This window comes from Cryptotermes secundus, unplaced genomic scaffold (assembly GCF_002891405.2).
Source record: "Cryptotermes secundus unplaced genomic scaffold, Csec_1.0 scaffold816, whole genome shotgun sequence".
NCBI lineage: Eukaryota > Metazoa > Arthropoda > Insecta > Blattodea > Kalotermitidae > Cryptotermes > Cryptotermes secundus.
The window spans coordinates 2,159,719-2,178,031 of NW_019724601.1; the positions used below are offsets into that span (position 1 = coordinate 2,159,719).

An 18,313-nucleotide genomic window follows, 5' to 3' on the forward strand; every position below is an offset into this window, starting at 1 on the left:
TACATGTCGTATCAAGGGAAGTAGGCGATTAGTCCTTCCCAGAACTTATTATTATACTATCATTATTTATTTTAATTATTTTACTCCACCGACTGTGAAACAAGTATGTTGACGGGAGGAGGCCGTCCTCACGTCCGGGCACTAGCTGCATTCACTCTGACATCTGTGTGACATGCTTTCATATAACCACGAATGCTTCACTCATACAACAGTAGATGTGTCTACTGCTGACAAATCCCAAATGACTTACGCATTGCGAGTGCTATGCTAATGAAAAGATAACGCGCTCATTGTACCTCACAGACCTACAATTTGTGAAACTTACTGTATAGACCACGGTGTGGGCATCTGGGGTTCCATTCCCGTCAATGACAAAAAATCGTTCTGTTTCCAGAGCGTTCAGACCGCGTCTAGGACCCATCAAGGCTCTGTATCAGCTTCCGTCGGGGTAAAGCGGGCGGGACATGAAATTAATCATTAACCTCCATCAAGTGCCAAGGTCAGGAATGATGGAGCTATGCAACTATTTCTCCATACGTCTTAATGGCTTCATGCTTATTTATTCACAGGGGAGAACTTTAGTTTTTGCTGTCTTCTGACATGTGACGCCGTTTAGTCTGATAGGAATTTAGCGATGTTTAAGATTGATTTCCTACCTGTACGTCCGAAACACGAAATGTCACTAAGTTGTCGCCAGTCACACTACACGGCGTCACGCCCCTTCGCCAGAGTACCTCAATTCTAGCATATATTTCATGTATTCCTAAAATATATTTTCCTTGTGTAGGATAATTTATGACGACTTAAGTATCCAGACTACACGGCGTCATGATGACTGATGAAGGTACCGAAGAGTACCGGCTATCGAACCCGTCGCTAGTTTATACATCACAATCAAGTCAAGGTTTCTTTTTATCAGGCTATCAGTGGCCTGTGGTAGTGCGTTTCATAAATGTAGTAACTTTATTAGCCCTCACAGAGGAAAGTAAGGGATCTTTAATTAGACGCTGAACCCAGTACGAAACCAATATTACGAAAATGGATTACATTTACCGAAGCGTAATGTTTCAGTACCTCCGAGGAAGAGATTCATATGAAGTGCCACTTGAATACAAACACTTCGTTGCTGGTTCGATTTCCGATGAGATCGTTGAATTTTTTCAATTGACCTAATCCGTCCAGCCGCACTGTGGCCCTGGGGTCGACTCAGCGTCTAACAGAAATGAGTACCAGGAACTTTCTTGGAGGTAAAGGGCGGCCGGCGCGTAAGGCTGAGAACCTCACCGCCATCTGTGAGCCGATTGTCTAGAAGATGTGGGAGCCTCGACGTCTCACAACCCTATGGGCCTCCACGGCCTGTTACACGGATAACTTTTACCCCTTATAAAACGTTGTATTAGTAATGCGTCATGTTGGGCCGCGCCATAGTTCAAGCGGTTAGTCGCTGCCTTCCCACCGCGGCGGACCGGGTTCGATCCCGGGTCTGGTCAAGTTGGATTTGTGGTGGACAAATTGGCTCTGGGGCAGGTTTTCTCCGAGTACTTCGGTTTCTCCTGCCAATCTTCATTCCACCAATTGCTCCACAATCACCCTCACCTATCATCTGGGGCTGGTACAATAGGCCAGAAGTGGCCGCAGTACAAGGGACTTAGTCCCACCNTTGTATTTGGCGTGAAAGTTTAGAAAGATTGGTCTAGCGGTCATATCCTAGACATTTATTCGGGAAATGCTGGGTTCGAAACTCAGTCGCAGCACTGGCTATTCTGATTTTTCCTCAGTCCCTCCAATATAATGCTGGGATATTACCTCTATTAGGTCAGACCCTTCACTTTCAAACCATCATTCAGCAATCATACTAACGTTCTGGCCTGTGATACTAAATGCATCTTAAAATAATTCTCCAAAAGAAAAGTAAATAACTTAATTTTCCTTATGATTAATTTGGGGCCACATCACGAAGTCGCATGGGGGAGTGTAGGTATAGCCTCACGCATACATAGCTTCAGTGCCAGATGAAGATTAGTGGTCAGCTTAACGTTCCGGCTGCTTTACCCCGATGAAAGAGTCCCAGATACCCGCTGGATGAAACACAGGGTTCACAGCAGAGCCGGTCTAGACGTTGTGGAGAGAAGTAAGAAATATATTGTCTCTGTCAGGAGCTGAACCGAAATTCCTCCGTCGAACTTTTCGTATCTTAGTCACTAGTGCAATTTTTAAAGGGCATTTAAAAGGAGGAATTGAGAGAAGGAAGAAGAGGACTAACGTAAGGGATAAGGAAAACATAAGAGAAAGGAAAAGAGAAGAACGAAAAGGAATTAAAGGAGGAAGAACAGAGGAAAGATTGATGTTCTCGATTGTGGCCAAAATATATCCAATTTAACCCATTAAACCGCACGGGTTACGGTATGTAGCACATTTAAATGGATCCCAGCGTTTTGAATATATTAAATGTCTTGCGCCTCTCAGAATCAACTGCGATTATTTCCCCAAAGAGGACTAACCAACTTGATGTAATGGAAGAGCGCTGTTTCCTGTGAGGTACGAACTTAATTCTCAAATATTATTTAGGGAGTTTCTCGAATTCCAATTTGCTACTCTGTGCTTCTCATGCATACAATCCTATTTAAGTTCATATCAGACTCTTGTGTGTGTGTGTGTGTGTGTGTGTGGGGGGGATATTATTATTATTTTTTCCAAATTTTGCCACACATAGTCAACCATAAAATCAAAATTCCTAGGCCCTTTCTTGCACTGATTCATATAAATTGCCATTTAACATTCATTACCAAGTTCTTTACTTGAACATCCAGGCTAGTGAATACTGCTTAGGACCTGAATAATTGTCATACAAGAAATTCATGTATCAAGTCATTATCTCGTTATGCCGCCCCCAAAATTTTCACGCTCCTTACGATTAAAATTTTCAAATGGCGCCGCAGAAATTGTCCACAATTGCAAACAATTATGCGAGCATAGGTATTAAGGGTGTTGGGTCTTTGAATTATGTTAAACTGTGTCCAATATATCTTTGAGGGTATGTTGTACCTTGAGTAGAGAAACTCTAAGCAATAAATATCTTCGGCGCTCAACAAGAACTACATTATTTTCATTCTTGTTCGATTCGTGTGCTAAAAATAGAACCTAGTGATTTTATAATCATAATACATCGATATATGTCACTGTTTCGCGATGACGTCATCTCAGATATGTTTTATACACAGTTTACTAGACAGACTCTAGAATGCATCGCTCACTCATGGAGCCCAGCCCTTCTTGAGAACCTGCCAATTGAGCTGCTACTCAAGAGTTTCCCAGCATTTTATGGAACCCGAAGGTTCATTACCGTGTTCACAACAGCCCTCCACTGGTCCCTATCCTGAGCCATTTCAATGCATTCCATACCATCCCATCCTATCTCTCTAAGATCCATTTTAATATTGTCCACCCACCTACGCCTTGGTCTTCCTAGTGGTCTTTTTCAATATGGCTTTCCCACCAATATCATTTATGCATTCTTCTTCTCCCCCATTCGTGCTATATGCCCTGCCCACCTCATCCTCCTTGCTATAGAATGCATAATAATTGAAAATGTAATGTTTTAGAGAGTTAGCAGTCTGAGTGTATAGAAGCAATTTAGTTGAAATGCCTCTCCTTCAAACCACGGAAGCGAGACTATATTTTGAAGAGAACGGACCTCGCCACATATAACTTTTGATTTCCCCAGTGGCCCCCCTCCTCCCCACAACTCTGTCTTCCACACGTCAACATATACCACATGAAGTTTAAGACACCGACCTTCAATAAACTCGGCGCATCAAAGAACGAATGACGTTACTGCGGCACATAACATGACACGAAACCGAAAATTGCTTCTTAATATTTCGAAATGGAATAAAAATGTATGGTCTTACGTACTGCATTGTTTTTGGTAGAACTGAAATGAGAATTCCTGTATTTCATATCGGTAGGAAATACTTTATTTTGAACCCTTTAAAGGCCAATCGGTTGCCTTCTAAATGATATATTGTATAAATATAGTTCGTACCTCACAGAAGGGGCACGCGGTAGTGTAGTTGGTTGAGGGACTATGCTACAAGCCGGAAGGTCGCGGGTTCAAATTACAATGAGGCCACTGAATTTTTAAATTGACCTAACCCTTCCAGCCGCACTGTGGCCCTGGGGTCGACTCAGCCTCTAACAGAAATGAGTACCTGGAATCTTTCTGCGGGGTAAAGGGCGGCCAGCGCGCAGGGCCGACAACCTCACCCCTATCTGTGAGCCGATTGTCTAGAAAATGTTGGAACCTCGACGTCTCACAACGCTATGGGCCTTCACGGCCTGTTAAAGGGGCAGCTTCCTATAAAGCANATTACAATGAGGCCACTGAATTTTTCAATTGACCTAACCCTTCCAGCCGCACTGTGGCCCTAGGGTCGACTCAGCCTCTAACAGAAATGAGTACCTGGAATCTTTCTGCGGGGTAAAGGGCGGCCAGCGCGCAGGGCCGACAACCTCACCCCTATCTGTGAGCCGATTGTCTAGAAAATGTTGGAACCTCGACGTCTCACAACGCTATGGGCCTTCACGGCCTGTTAAAGGGGCAGCTTCCTATAAAGCAAAGCGCAAGAACTCTGCCATCTGTCTCTTGCGGGTTGTATCTCGGCGTGACAAAGGAGCTACTTCTCGGCTGCACTCGGACGAAGGGGGGAGGGAGGGATGGGGGGGTTAGTACGTCACCAGGAGCAGTCAGACCCATATCCACCCCTGTCTATAACTTTATGACGTAGACAGTAATGAGGGCCCGGTGTCTTTGATTAGAGGCAGAAAATGAATTTATAAACACTGTTTAGGCAAAATTCACGCTTCGAAGGGTTTTAACTAATTGGGTTAAAAATTTTGTTATTTGAACCTAATTGAAGTTTCCAGGTAATGATTAAAAGTAATTTTTAAAAACCCAGTTCATTATTTATATTAAATTTCATTTAAAATCACTAAGAACTCCATAAAATTTAATATTAACCAAAACATATCTGGTCAATATTTAAAACCTGCTTCAAAACCAGGGAATTACTCAATACATAATTCTGTGCATTAGACATTTTAATATTAAGTGACAACACTGTAAAGTGTCTCAAACGTGCATGGAACTAATTGAAAATTCCGAGCACTATTTAAAAGTAACAGAAAATCTTCTGCATATTGCCACTTGAATGAGTGACTAAACGCGGAGTAATCAGATTTATGGAGCACTTACAGAAAGTAACTACAAATAACTACGACCTCACTGAGTTAAACACTCCAAAGATCACTGTAACTACAGCGCACGTAAAGATTTCTCAGTCTTCACTAGCCGTTGCCCGGTAGCGGCTTCCAACAGCAGACGTTTCCCATACTGTTTTCCTGAAGTATCCCCGATCTCAGCTACCCGCTTCTCATTTGTCACACCTGCAACTAGCAACTGAACTCGACAGCTTTTTTTCCAAGTCGAAGTCACGTTACGAATGATGACCAGTCTACCAGATATTGTGTCCAGCCCAATCTGGGCCCGATTTTCATTACTATTAGACAGTTACGGGTTTGTTGATGTAGGGCGCCCTCTCTGACGAGAGGATGGATCCTCGTTATATAGTCCTGGTATGGACCGCAGAGAAAAGGTCTCTTCCATTATTGCATGTTCTCTCGTTGCCAGGGAAACGTGTCCACAGAGCTGTTCCCTAGCAATGGTTGCTGTACTGTCGCCTGTTTACACAGCTGTTACTTGGCAAGGGATCTACATGTCACAATATAACAAAGGCCACAGCCGTAATTAAATATATGACAACTTAATTTCAAATCAGCGATAGGAGAATAGCAAAGCGATTTATTCAATTTGTTTTGTGATCTCACATCAGTGGTTATGAGCAATAGTGTCTTCTCTGCTGTGACTCCGGTAGGTGTTTACCAATATTTCGGTGGGACATACTGCTTCCGTCTTCATGGTAGAAGATGAAATCACACGAACAACCGTCAACTTACACCGCACTACGATGTGCTGCATCCCAGAAGACAAAATCGCCTTTGTGGAAGGTCGGTTAAAATCTACCAGACTTCATGGCGTCTCGTTTCTGAAGATAATACTGCCCGTGGAACTTCAGTAAAACCTACCAGACTTCATGGCGTATCTTTTCTGAAGACAATACTCTCTCTGGAACGCCGGCGAACTTCTACGAGACTTTATACTGCCATACACCAGAAGATAACACACTCCGAGACGTCGGTGCCTGCTATCGGCCTACACGGCTAGACTTCACAGAAGACAGCACTGTCCTCCATAACGCCAGTACGCTTACACGAGGCCACACGTCCGCACCTTCGAGACGTCTCTAACTTTCCAAATGACGCAGTGACATCCCAGAGGATAGAAACTTCCTCTGAAACTTCAGCAAACTTCCACCAGGCTACGTGACGTCACATCCGGGGAGACAGTTTCCTTCGTTTTACCGGAATCTGTATTTTCCGAACGAAAAAGGGGAATTTAAATTTAGAAAATCATGAACTTGAACAAACTAGTTAGAACTGAAAGTAACATAAGATTCTTCAGCTTCCAGCAGCCCTGCTTGCACCCACATTACAAGGTGTTGGTGGGAAAACTAGAAGGAAAGAGAACACTGGGAAGAACTAGACATAGATGGCAGAATGATATTAATATGGATGTTAGAGAAATACGATACGGGTGTGTGGACTGAGCTCCTCTGCCTCGGGATAGGGACCAGTGCAGGGCTTTTGTAAACATGATAATGAACGTTCGACTCTTCTTTATGGAGTTAAGGTCAGAGAAAAATGGAGCGAATGAGCCAGGGAGGAGGAAATGAAGATGGAGTGAGGGTAAAGGACAGACGAAACGAGAAAAGACAAATAACAAAAGTAAGTCATGTTGCTGTTATGGTGATCAAGCACGAATATTACTTCACATCTCTCGTATCTTACTAAAGGCATCTTCAGACGTTCACAAAACAGAGGTGAATATATTGCGCCCTGTAATGCTCAGGGGCTATAACATCCTTTCATAAGACAAGAGTTTGTGTATAAGGCACTGCAACTTGTCAGGGCTCCTCTGCCTTTTGTGCTTACATGCTGAATGTATTGTCCCATTTTCGCCACACAAAGAGCTCCTTATCTCATCACTACAAGTGGCTTCTGAGTTGCAGACATCAGTGCCTTTTACATTGTATCCATCAGGTATTCTACTTAGCCAACCACTCACAGGCCACTTCTTGTTGGCCACATTTAAATTTCTGAATTCAAGAAGCTGGGAAGAAAAATTATACAGAAATTTTAAACATCTGAAACAAAATTCACCTAAACACTATACATACACACACACACACACACACACACATACAGGGTGTTTAACGACTTTAGGGCATAACTGCAGGAGGTGATTTCCTAGGTATTTGTGATCAAAAAAGTTCATATAAACATGTGTCCGATTTTGGACGGTTACGGAGTTATGACCGTTTTTTCATTCCCGTACACGCCCTCGTGTGAACCGCGTCTGTCAGCTGGCGGGTCGCTATTTTTAGCCAGCTACAGACAGAGCGTTCTCGTTATCTCGACACTTGAGAGGTACCTAAGGCGGGGTGGGTTGGTATGTCCGGCGCGGTTCACAACCGAGCGGCAGCCTGTGTTGCGGCCGGCGGTGGCATTTTCGAAAATCAGCTTTAAGCACAAATAAATTCAAATTAAAGGTAATTTCACGAAGTTAACTTTACATTCATACTTTAAATGTATCATGTATTAAGCTGGTTTATTATTTTGTTCCGTTTATTGTCAGTAATCGTTACCTTCTATTCTGAGTTTAAAACGGCCATAACTCCGTAACCGTCCAAAATCGGACACATGTTTATGTGAACTTTTTTGATCACAAAGACCTAGGAAATCACCTCCTGCAGTTATGCCCCAAAGTCGTGAAACACTTTAATCTCTGAATATCGCCGCGTATAACGGAAACGCTCTGGACGAACACTGAACAGGGTGAAGGAACATGAGTCGACATGGCTGAGTCAAAATGGTGGGGCGAGTCAGGGAATCTGCTCGTGCAGCCTACTGCTCATGCGCGAGAGCTCATACCGTAGACTCGGATAGGAAAATGATGCACTTCAAGACACGAAACAAAACCGCGGATACACATGAACGCGTATAACGGCAGCCATGGTCGTGAGAACCTCACATCCAACACACTAATCTTCATAGCTACGGCGATGATAACCTCAAATCCAACACACCAATCTTCATAGCTACGGCGATGAGAGCCTCAAATTTCGGTGTTCCTATCCAGAATCTTATTCACAGTCAGTATGAACGTAACTTTTTGACATGACCTATACCCCAATTACGATATGATATTGCTTTCCAATGGAACAGATAATGTGGACATTTATTGGCCAGTCTCGTATAGTTAAAACCCTCTGGTCACTATGCTGAGGTTTGAATCTGCTAATTATATGCGTTATACAAGTACCAGTGGCTTTCTGCCAACCGCTAAACACCACATGCGACTTTCATACATTGCCCGTCGGTATTACAACTGATACCAACCTCCAGAAAATAAATTGCATTACATCGGCTAATACAACAACAACAAAAAAATACCAGGGTCATGTATATGGAAGAGAAAGCTAATGGACAAAATGAGTATTTAAATTCAGAAACAAGAAAATAGTCGCTTTCATGTTGCGGTCAGCACTGCAATCATCATTTGGCCGACATTAAACAGAAATTAATTGGCGAATCTGATAGCGAAGACTTGAAAGTGTGTTCGATTTGCTTTAGGCTACGTAACAGGGTGACCGGCAAACAATTTCATCATATTTTCACGTGTCTGGGGTTCCGTGACTAATAATAACGGGTTCTGGATTCGATGAGTGGATTTAGTGATACATTCTCTTACAATCACTCTTAATCACAATCGGTTATAGCGCTAACGCTAATCTAGCCACTTCACGAATCACTAGGACACGCTCCATTCTCGTTCTCTATTGTACTCCACTGTACTCCTACAACTGCCAGCCTCGGAACTCCTTCTGCGCCCTATTATATTCCTCAGCACGGACCCCACAGAAAACTTTTCTTCTGTTGTCTTAGAATGAGTGTTTTTTTGTCCCGTTACCTAGGAATGAATGTGCTTCTATTGTTGAGAGCTTAATTCCGTGACTGTGCTTATCGAGCCGTTGCCCAGCATCGGTCATATGCATCACAATATTATAACTGTTTTCATACTGGGTGCTCCACTTCACGCACACACGATACAATGACGACACTTGACAGATATCCCTCTGTTGACATGTCTATCTAGCTCTTCTTTTCCATGCGTACTACGTGTCTTGCCCATCTCGTCCTCTTTGACTTGATCATTCTAATAACATTTGGCGAGGAGTACAATTTCTGAAGCTGCCGATTATGCAACTTCCCCAGACTTGTATTGTTTCATCCTAAGCAGCCCTTCGTTTCCATCATGAGGGCCAGTGGAGTTCTCTCAGTGTAGTGACAAGGGCAAGAGCTGACAGGGGTGAGAACAAGGGTTCGGTTTCCGGCGTAAACAAAGACACTTTTGTCTCCACGGCTCTGGTAACCACCCAGTGTCCTATTCAATGGGTAACGTGGGCATCTACCTCGGGGTTAAAGCGGATGGGACATGAAGCTGACCATTCTCCTCTATCTAACGTAGAGGCTAACAGTGGCATCATCTGTACCCCTCCTCCCCCTTATCTGTATGACACGATGCTTAAGTAAAGACAGGGATAACTCCACGTGTTCGTGAAATTTGAGGTTCTCACAGCTGTGACCATAAACAACACTATCTTTTGGGATTTGACGCCGTGTAGGATGACGCAAGTTTACCGGTGTTTCTGAGGAATATATTACTTCCATCTTCAGGATCGAAATGTATATCGAGAGAGTAGGAAATCGGCATGCACGCTCGCTTTATTATTTAATCCTGAAGATGGAGGCAGTATTTCTTTCAGAATCGTCGGTAAACTTCTGCCAGTCTGTACGGCGTTACATCCTAGATGATACTGCTGTTCAACTTGACATTTAATTAATTCATAGGACGGGATGAGTATATTATATGGTGACTAGTTGTGACATGACGCCCGAAAGCCGCAGTAGTGAAGTCAGAATACATGTTCACTGCTAGGCAACGACTCGGTAAACACATTCCCGCGGCAACGAACACGCAAGAAACAATCGAGTAACTCCTTCTCAACAACAGAGAGGCTGTGTTCTCTGCGTGGTCCTGCAAAGTGGTTATAAAGAAGTTGGATTGAGGAGAATTAGTCTAGTTTCGGGAAGCCAGACTGACAGGATATGAGCTCGGGAACAGAGGAACTACATTGACTAGGAAGTTGCAGAACACTGGAAAGAAAGGAATTAGGCTGTGAAAAGAAGACTTCATATGTGATTTGAAGTGACAGTGAGACGGTTATAAATCCGTTGCCAGGATACGACTAGTGAAGACTGAAGACCCTAGTGTCTGTGTAACGGTGAACTGTAAAGTGTGTAGACCAGCGATAGCGCTGTAATTGCATATAGTCCCGAGTTGTGTGTATAAGGTGTCAATAAATCCAATCATCCAATGTAAAACCCGTCTTATATGTCACGCGCAAACCCCTACACGTGACAGTATGAATGTGGAAACAGAAGTAATGAGAGGATACCTGTCCCATTGCCGCTTTGTCCACACAGAAATCCCACGGGATTGTAACGGGAACTGAGCCCAGGTCGCCACAATGGGAAGCCGGCGACTAACTTTCTGATGTGGGGGGGGGCTGAAATATTTTGGCCCGGCCGGTAATCGAGCCTGGGCCGTCCAACCCGTAGCCGATCACCATACCAAATAAGCTGTCGCCGCTCCATGAATATGAGATGATGTAATTGTTAATTTCAAATACATTTTTGAAAATATGTAGAATTTTATTTATGGCATTGCCTTTTGAATTTATTATTTCTTTAATTCTTTTAGCTTACAACACTCAGGTCTTTTTTTTTATTGCTAGTGGGGTGGGAGTAAGTCCCTTGTACTGCGGCCACTTCTGGCCTATTGTACCAGCCCCAGATGATAGGTGAGGGTGATTGTGGAGCATTTGGTGGAATGAAGATTGGAAGGGGAAACCGAAGTACTCGGAGAAAACCTGCCCCAGCGCCACTTTGTCCACCACAGATCCCACATGACCTGACCTGGGCTCGAGTCCAGGCCGTCGCGGTGGAAGGCCAGCGACTAACCGCTTAAACTATGGCGCGGCCCGTCACTCAGGTCTAAAGGAAGCATTTGGTTTTGTGAAATAAATTTTCTTCGCCTTGTATTCAGTCTTGTACGGTACAAGAAAATAAAACCTGCTTCAGAGCTACTTTTTCAATAAAGTTCCACGTGGACTATCGTGGGATTGAATCTTCCTAGGTTGAAAGCTCATGACTAAATTCGTGGACGAAGACTTGACCTGTTATTCCGTTTAACTCACACCAGATGGCAGTAGATATAGAGAATGTAGGATTTGAGGTTCTCACAGCGGTGGTTATGAAGAGTTCTATCTTCTGGGATAAACATTCGTGTAGTCAACTAAGAATCAATCGACGTTTCGGAGGAAAATTTAACCTGTATCTCCAGGATCGAAAAATAAGCCAAGTAAGAATCCAACATGAAGCAGGTATTTCTGGGATTTAATAGGATAAATGAAGGGAACTGTTCCTCCGAAACGTCGGTTGACTTTTAACTGAATACGTGCCGTTATATCCAAGAAGACAGAAATTTTCATAATCGCAGCTATGTGAACCTAAAATTCTACTTAGTAAGAAAATTGTATATAGGCAATGAGTTGTGTCTTGCAATTTGGAATAAGATGTAGAGAATGATTTAAGAGTGAAATAAAAAAGAAGAATGGGCTTAGAGGCCGGTCTAGAAAACCGAAATTAACGGCCGTGGGGATTAGTTGCGCTGACCACGCGACACCATCTATCCGCGAAAGTTGGCACTAACTTCGCCAACAAGCGGCGATCGCTCGGTCGGTATAGTTCACTCGCGGACTAAAACCATGGAGGTATTTATGGGCTTAGAGGCCAGACGTAAGCAAGCAAATGAGAGGGTTTGGTTAGTTGCTTAATATTAAAAATAACCTGTTTTCATTTATAAATAAGACCAGGCTTTACTTTCAATTGTCTTTGACACGAAATGTTATAGCACAAAAGCACCACATGCTGTATCTTCTATCAGTCCTGGAAAACCAAGTGTAACATTTGCAGAGAAAACTTCAACTTTTTATGTATCAATGTCTCAGTTTCGTCTGGAATTGCAGCCAAGGTTTCGGGTCTACTCGACATGTTTCTCTGGGGATACAGGAATAGTAAAATGCAACGTCACTTCCGCCAACACCCTGGTCTATCAAGCCCGTTCCACACAGCGTAGTTACGAAGGCGAAAGCACCTTCTATAAATAATTAAGTGGAGACTGGAAGTCAGTTACACTTTACAGCGACGCGGATCACGAACAAACTGACATAAACAAAGAAGAAGAAATGAAAGCTAAATAATGAAATGGCGCCAGCGTAGGGAAATAGATTAACCCGTCCCTGTTGTAGCGCTGTGCAGAAACAAATCGCTGAGATTTTAAATTTGGAAGAATCAGAGCAGGGAAGAACCCAACTGGCAGACTTCAAAATAAGAGAAAGTACTCAATTTCACCTGTTACTTCACGACATGTTTCGGCAACATAGTGCCATCATCAGGTGCCCTAATTACGCTAATCTATTTCATTGCTTGCCTTTATAAAATTATTTTAAAANGTGAACTACAAGATGGCAACTCTATACATATCATGGATGAAAATCAGTGCAACAGGACGCTAAAATACAACATTAAGAGAAAGTAAATAGAAAGAGAACACAGAGAAAGGATAATTAGGAACTCCATGAATATACATTCTTAATAAAAAAAAAGGATGAGACTTGAGGGGAGCATGTAGCACACATGAGAGAGATCACAACTGTTTATACAGTATTAATGGGAAAGTCTTAAAGAGAGGAAATAATTGGGTAGTTGTTGGCGTATGTGGAAATATAATATTAAAACGAATGTGAAAAATTGGACCCGAGGATGTGGATTGAATAAATCTGGCTGAGGACAGGGTTAAGCGATGATGAATATAGATCGTACAGAGGTTGTTTAACTATTACAAACATACAAGTATTTTGCTTTCTCCCCCCACCAAAAAAAAAAAAAGAGACTGACTAAGGGGAATGCAGGGTACGGGCTTCTGGTTTCTAACTCCGTGTAGTTCGGAGAGATCCCGACGTTGCGGTGTCTCCGAAATACACGGTGTTACTACCCGAACTCCAAAACAGAATATGAAGATCTACAGTAAAGCTTTCATTATTAAGGAGAATCTATGCAGTAGTGCGAAGAGTTCTATCTACTTTGACATAATGCCATGTAGTCTGCTGAATGTTAAAGGACGTTTCGGAGGAACATGTTACCTCCATTTTCAGAGTTGAAGAATAAGTTAAGCAAGAAGCCAGACACCAAGCAGAAATCAGCATTGCTACATTATTCATGATCGGGTTTTTAATAGGTTTACTTTTTAACCCTTAGCGTGTTTTATGGTGACTTGCGGAGGTTAGCGGTGGCGCTGAAGTTACGGGTAATTAGCGCCGTGAGTGTATAAGTGGTCAATAGATCTAGTCACCACTCCGAAACCCGTCTATACACACGCTCAGAAACGCGACCAAATTTTCACGAAGAATAAGACTGTAACATTAAAATTTTAAGCTATTAATGCATAGTATTTTATTCAAATTCAGGATAGAATAATTTCCTTAAAATGGATTTAACAAACAGTTTGAATTCTTGTGTACAAACACTATGGAATGAAAGTCGCTGGTGTGAGTGTACTCACATTTTCTGTTCATGTATGTCTGGGTTTGCTGTTCGTCTGGGATCTTCTTTATCTGTTTCGCTTCTCCGCAGTTGCTGCAAGAAAATGGAGACTTGTGAGATTCGAGGTTCTCAGAGCGGCAACTATCAATATTATCGTCCTCTGGGATGTGACGCCGTGAAATCTGGTAGATAGGTACTAACATTTCGAGGTAACGTGCTGTGTTCATCTTCAGTATATAAAAATAATGTAATATGCAAAACGTTTCGAATGAAAATTTTGTCTCCATTTTCAAGGAAGATTCATATACCGTGAAAATGGAATTAGCAGGTTCCTCGAAAACGTTGGTAAGTTTCTACCAAACAATTCGGTGTCACATTCAAGTTGAGAGTTAATCCAAATTTGAAAATTTGTTTAATTCATTCATACTCTGTTACGTAAGGAATCTTGTCCTGCATCAGTGACTCAGGTAGCTCTGGTTGTGTAGTGCATTTGCTTAATGACATGACAGCAGGGCATTTAAACAAATACATCAGAATATTGGAGTCATAAATGACTAAATAAAAGGAAAATTAATTTTTGCATTACTCGCCTGTGTACGGAATAAGCTTGGAAACGACGGCTTAGTTGCCGGATAATCTAAAACTCCTGATAATCAGTAAAATGAATCCGCAGCCAGCTTGAAGAGCCGCCAATTGTGAAGCTACTCAAGAACTTTCCAGCATTTTATGTAACCCGAAGGTGCATTACCGTGTTCACAGGAGCCTTCCACTGGTCCCTTTCCTGAGCCAGATCTATCCAATCAATACCATCCCATCCTATCTAAGATACATTTTAATATTGTCCACCCACCTACGTCTTGGTCTTCCCTGTGGTCTATTTCCTTCTGGTTTTCCCACCAATATCCTATATGCATTCCTCTTTTCCCCATTCGTACTAGGTGCCCTGCCCACCTCATCCTCCTTGACTTGATCATTCTAATTATACTTGGAGAAGAGTACAAGTTATGAAGCTCCTCATTATGCAGTTTGCTCCAACCTCCTATCAGTTCATCCCTCTTCGGTCCAAATATTCTCCTCAACACCCTGTTCTCAAACACCCTCAGTCTACGTGTATGTTCCTCCCTTAATGTCAGAGATCAAGTTTCACACCCATACATAACCACAGGCAAGATTATAGTGTTGTATATTCTAATTTTTACGCTTTTAGACAGCAGATGAGAAGACAGAAGGCTCTGGACTGAATGGTAGCAAGCATTACGAAACGACACATACATTTATAAATATAATTTACTCGAACGCTCTTGGTAGAAACGCGAGTGTGGGTTCTGAGACTCCGTGTCCTTTCTGCATACTAAAAAGGAACCCCCACAAAACAAAAGCTTGTCGAGTTTCCAAATTTATATATATATATTCAAACTCGAGATAAAACTCCATTCTAGTACTTGTTCCCTCCCCAAAATTGATTTCACCAGAATTTTCAATTTTCTAAACAACCCCCCCCCTCAAATGGTAATCCGTAACTCTTTAATTGCTAGTCTACTGGACGGACCATGTTCGTTTCCCGACAGGGGTAAGATTTTCTCTGTTCCCCACAGAGTCCAGACCGTCTCGGTGGCCCACCCAGCCTCGTATCGAAGGGAAGTGGCTGAAATTTTCCCTGCAATAAAGCGGCAGGGGCGTGAAGCTAACCACTCACCTCCATCTAGCGCCGAGGTCGAAAGTGGTGGAACTATACATCGACTTCCCCGTATGCCTTCATGACATAACAATTGATTAAGCACAGGGACAACTGCATCTGTCCAATATTTTCACAGTTCCGTCCTTACAGAACTATTTCTGTTCTTTGATCTGACGAAAGCAGCTTCATTTATAGTCATTGACAGTGGCCACGCGCGCGGTCTGAGGCATGAACTGTCTTCGCCCGCTCAAACACTTGGATCGTGGTTTCGAACCCCACTCATGGCATGAATATCTGTATGTTGGTAGCGGCCTTGCGAGAGGCTGATCCCCCGTCCAAGGAGTCCCACTGACTCTGTATAGGACTGAGAAACTCAAAATGCGGCAAAGGCTCAACAAAGGGCTGCAGAGCTATAGATGGATCCATTTCTCACATGAATCTTCAATATCTATGTGTTAGTGTTTACAATGCGTGATTGTGTGAGGTCCATGCTGTGGCCTAAATTTACCTTCCATGTAATTAACTAAGTGTGAAACCTTGATGCAACGGAGACCGGAATTTGTGCTTTGTGTTAAATACCAGAGGGTAGCATTGAGGGCAATGGGAATATACTCTCTGGTGCACACATGGCAGCAGGCAGAATATTCCGAAAAGCCAGCCATACTGAACAGAATATACTGTAGGCATAGGGTCTGTGTTTCGAGACCGGCCGAAATCAGTACTGAATTCGCCTTATAATAGGAAAACAGAGAAGATATACAGTGTCGCTTGCTGATGTTATGGTTCATTTTCATCCTGTTTTTCTTAATTTGGAAAAATAATTGAAGGAGGTTTATGAATACACATTATTCTCTATGTGCCTGTGTCTCTCCTACCGTCGCTAGGTAACGGCTCTCTAAACACATTGCCACTGCAAAGAAGACGCAAGCAACAATCAAAGACCTACAGTTTCTATGTTACGGCGAGGTAAACACCTCCGTAAAAACAGAGGAATTTTTAGGAAACAGTGTTTTCTGTTGGGGCGGCCCCGAGGACAGATGGGAGGAGAATTCAGGGAGTCTCTTGAGATGACAAGAAAGGAATTAGTTTGTGAGAAGAAGACTTCGTGTGTGCTGCAATGACAGTGAGACTCTTATAAATCTGTTGCAAGTATACGACAAGTGAAGACTGACATTATTGTGTGTGTAATGGTGAACTGTAAAGTGTGTGGATCAGCCATAGTGCCGTAATTATTTGTAGTTCTCAGTCGCGTGCAGAGAGTGTCAATCCAATCATTCAACCCTTAACCCCCGTCTATGGTCACTGTAAATACATGACAGTATTTACTTTCTTTCTTGTGCACACCTGAAGACGGGAATAAACGCAGTTTCCGAAATGAAGTGATTTCATCAAACTCGTACAGAGGCATAACAGTATTCAACAACGTCACACCATCGCCGAAGACTACTTCTTCACTGCAAGTTACTATACTTGCAACTGCATTACAGTAAGCCATCGCCAATCCGGATCGAAACATGAACAAATGAACATTTCTGCTCACGGTTGAGTATATACTTTAACGGCAAGTGGGATTTAGGAGCAAGAGGACTTTCAGACTGTGTTGAGGGCAGCTGGAGAGACTGAAACCAAGCAAGAAAATATCCAAGATTGGCTTCAGCTGGACGAAGGAGACCCTGAATTTCAGCATCTAACAGAGGAAGAAATTTCTGCAAGCGATTTTTCTATTTAGTTTTATAAGCACTATCTATATTACTAAATTCTCCATTTTTCTGTCTTTTATGACTACCTTTTGCTTCATTAATCCGGATTATCCGTTAAACATAATGAGCTTTTCCACACCAAATATTCCGGATTAGCGAGTGTTTACTGTGCTTTTTCTTGATACGCTGCCCAGTAACCAGTTTGTATACTACAGTAATATCTTTTCTATGAACATGACTGTATTTGGCAGGATCAGAGTCAAAATGCGAAAATACTGTAACGCTCGAAACTGTAACACACATTTTTTCCCTTGGATATTCCAAAGTACGCAACTTCGAAGAAGTGTTTTTTACAAAATTGTTTTATGGAAAAGAGAGAATATATTTCTCGTCATCATCAGCAAGCCATCTAGCCGTCTTCGCCTTGGTCTTCCTGGATTATGTCTTCCTCTCCGTTAATACTATAACATGAGTAGAAGCGCTTTGTGATGGCATATTCTGCAGACATTCCAGCCGCAAAAACACATTCCTGTTGTTACTTATTTATGGTTTATTTAACGACATTTTCTGTAGCCGAGAACGTACGTCAAGTGATGAGATGATTGACGTGTAACGAAATGGAAATTATTTGGAAGGAAGTCGTTTGTATCCGGTACGAGGTACTATCCTACGATTTGAACGGAGGGACTGAGGGAAATCGAATGATACCTCAGTCAGAACTGTAGTTGTCTTAGCCGAGAGTACCTTCCGAGTACCAGTCAGAACTGTAGTTGTCTTAGCCGAGGGTACCTTCCGAGTACCAGTCAGAACTGTAGTTGTCTTAGCCGAGGGTACCTTCCGGGAACCAGTGAGAACTGTAGTTGTCTTAGCCGAGGGTACCTTCCGAGTACCAGTCAGAGCTGTAGTTGTCTTAGCCGAGAGTACCTTCCGAGTACCAGTCAGAACTGTAGTTGTCTTAGCCGAGAGTGCCTTCCGAGTACAAGTCACAACAGTAGGTGTCAGCCGAGAGTACCTTCCGAGTACCAGTCAC

The 18,313-nt window shown here is 42.7% G+C and overlaps 1 protein-coding gene across 2 annotated transcripts in view; it reads right to left on the bottom strand.

Moving 5' to 3' along the window:
• LOC111862506 (dipeptidase 1) overlaps positions 1-18,313 on the bottom strand; it is a 214,131-nt gene that overhangs the window by 114,552 nt on the left and 81,266 nt on the right. Inside the window, exon 2 of one of the 2 annotated variants that reach the window (XM_023847978.2) lies at positions 13,925-13,998. The exons of the other annotated variant lie outside the window; for it this stretch is intronic. The gene's annotated coding sequence lies outside the window, so the exon portion shown is untranslated. The remainder of the gene's footprint in view (positions 1-13,924; positions 13,999-18,313) is intronic. 2 annotated transcript variants of the gene reach the window in all.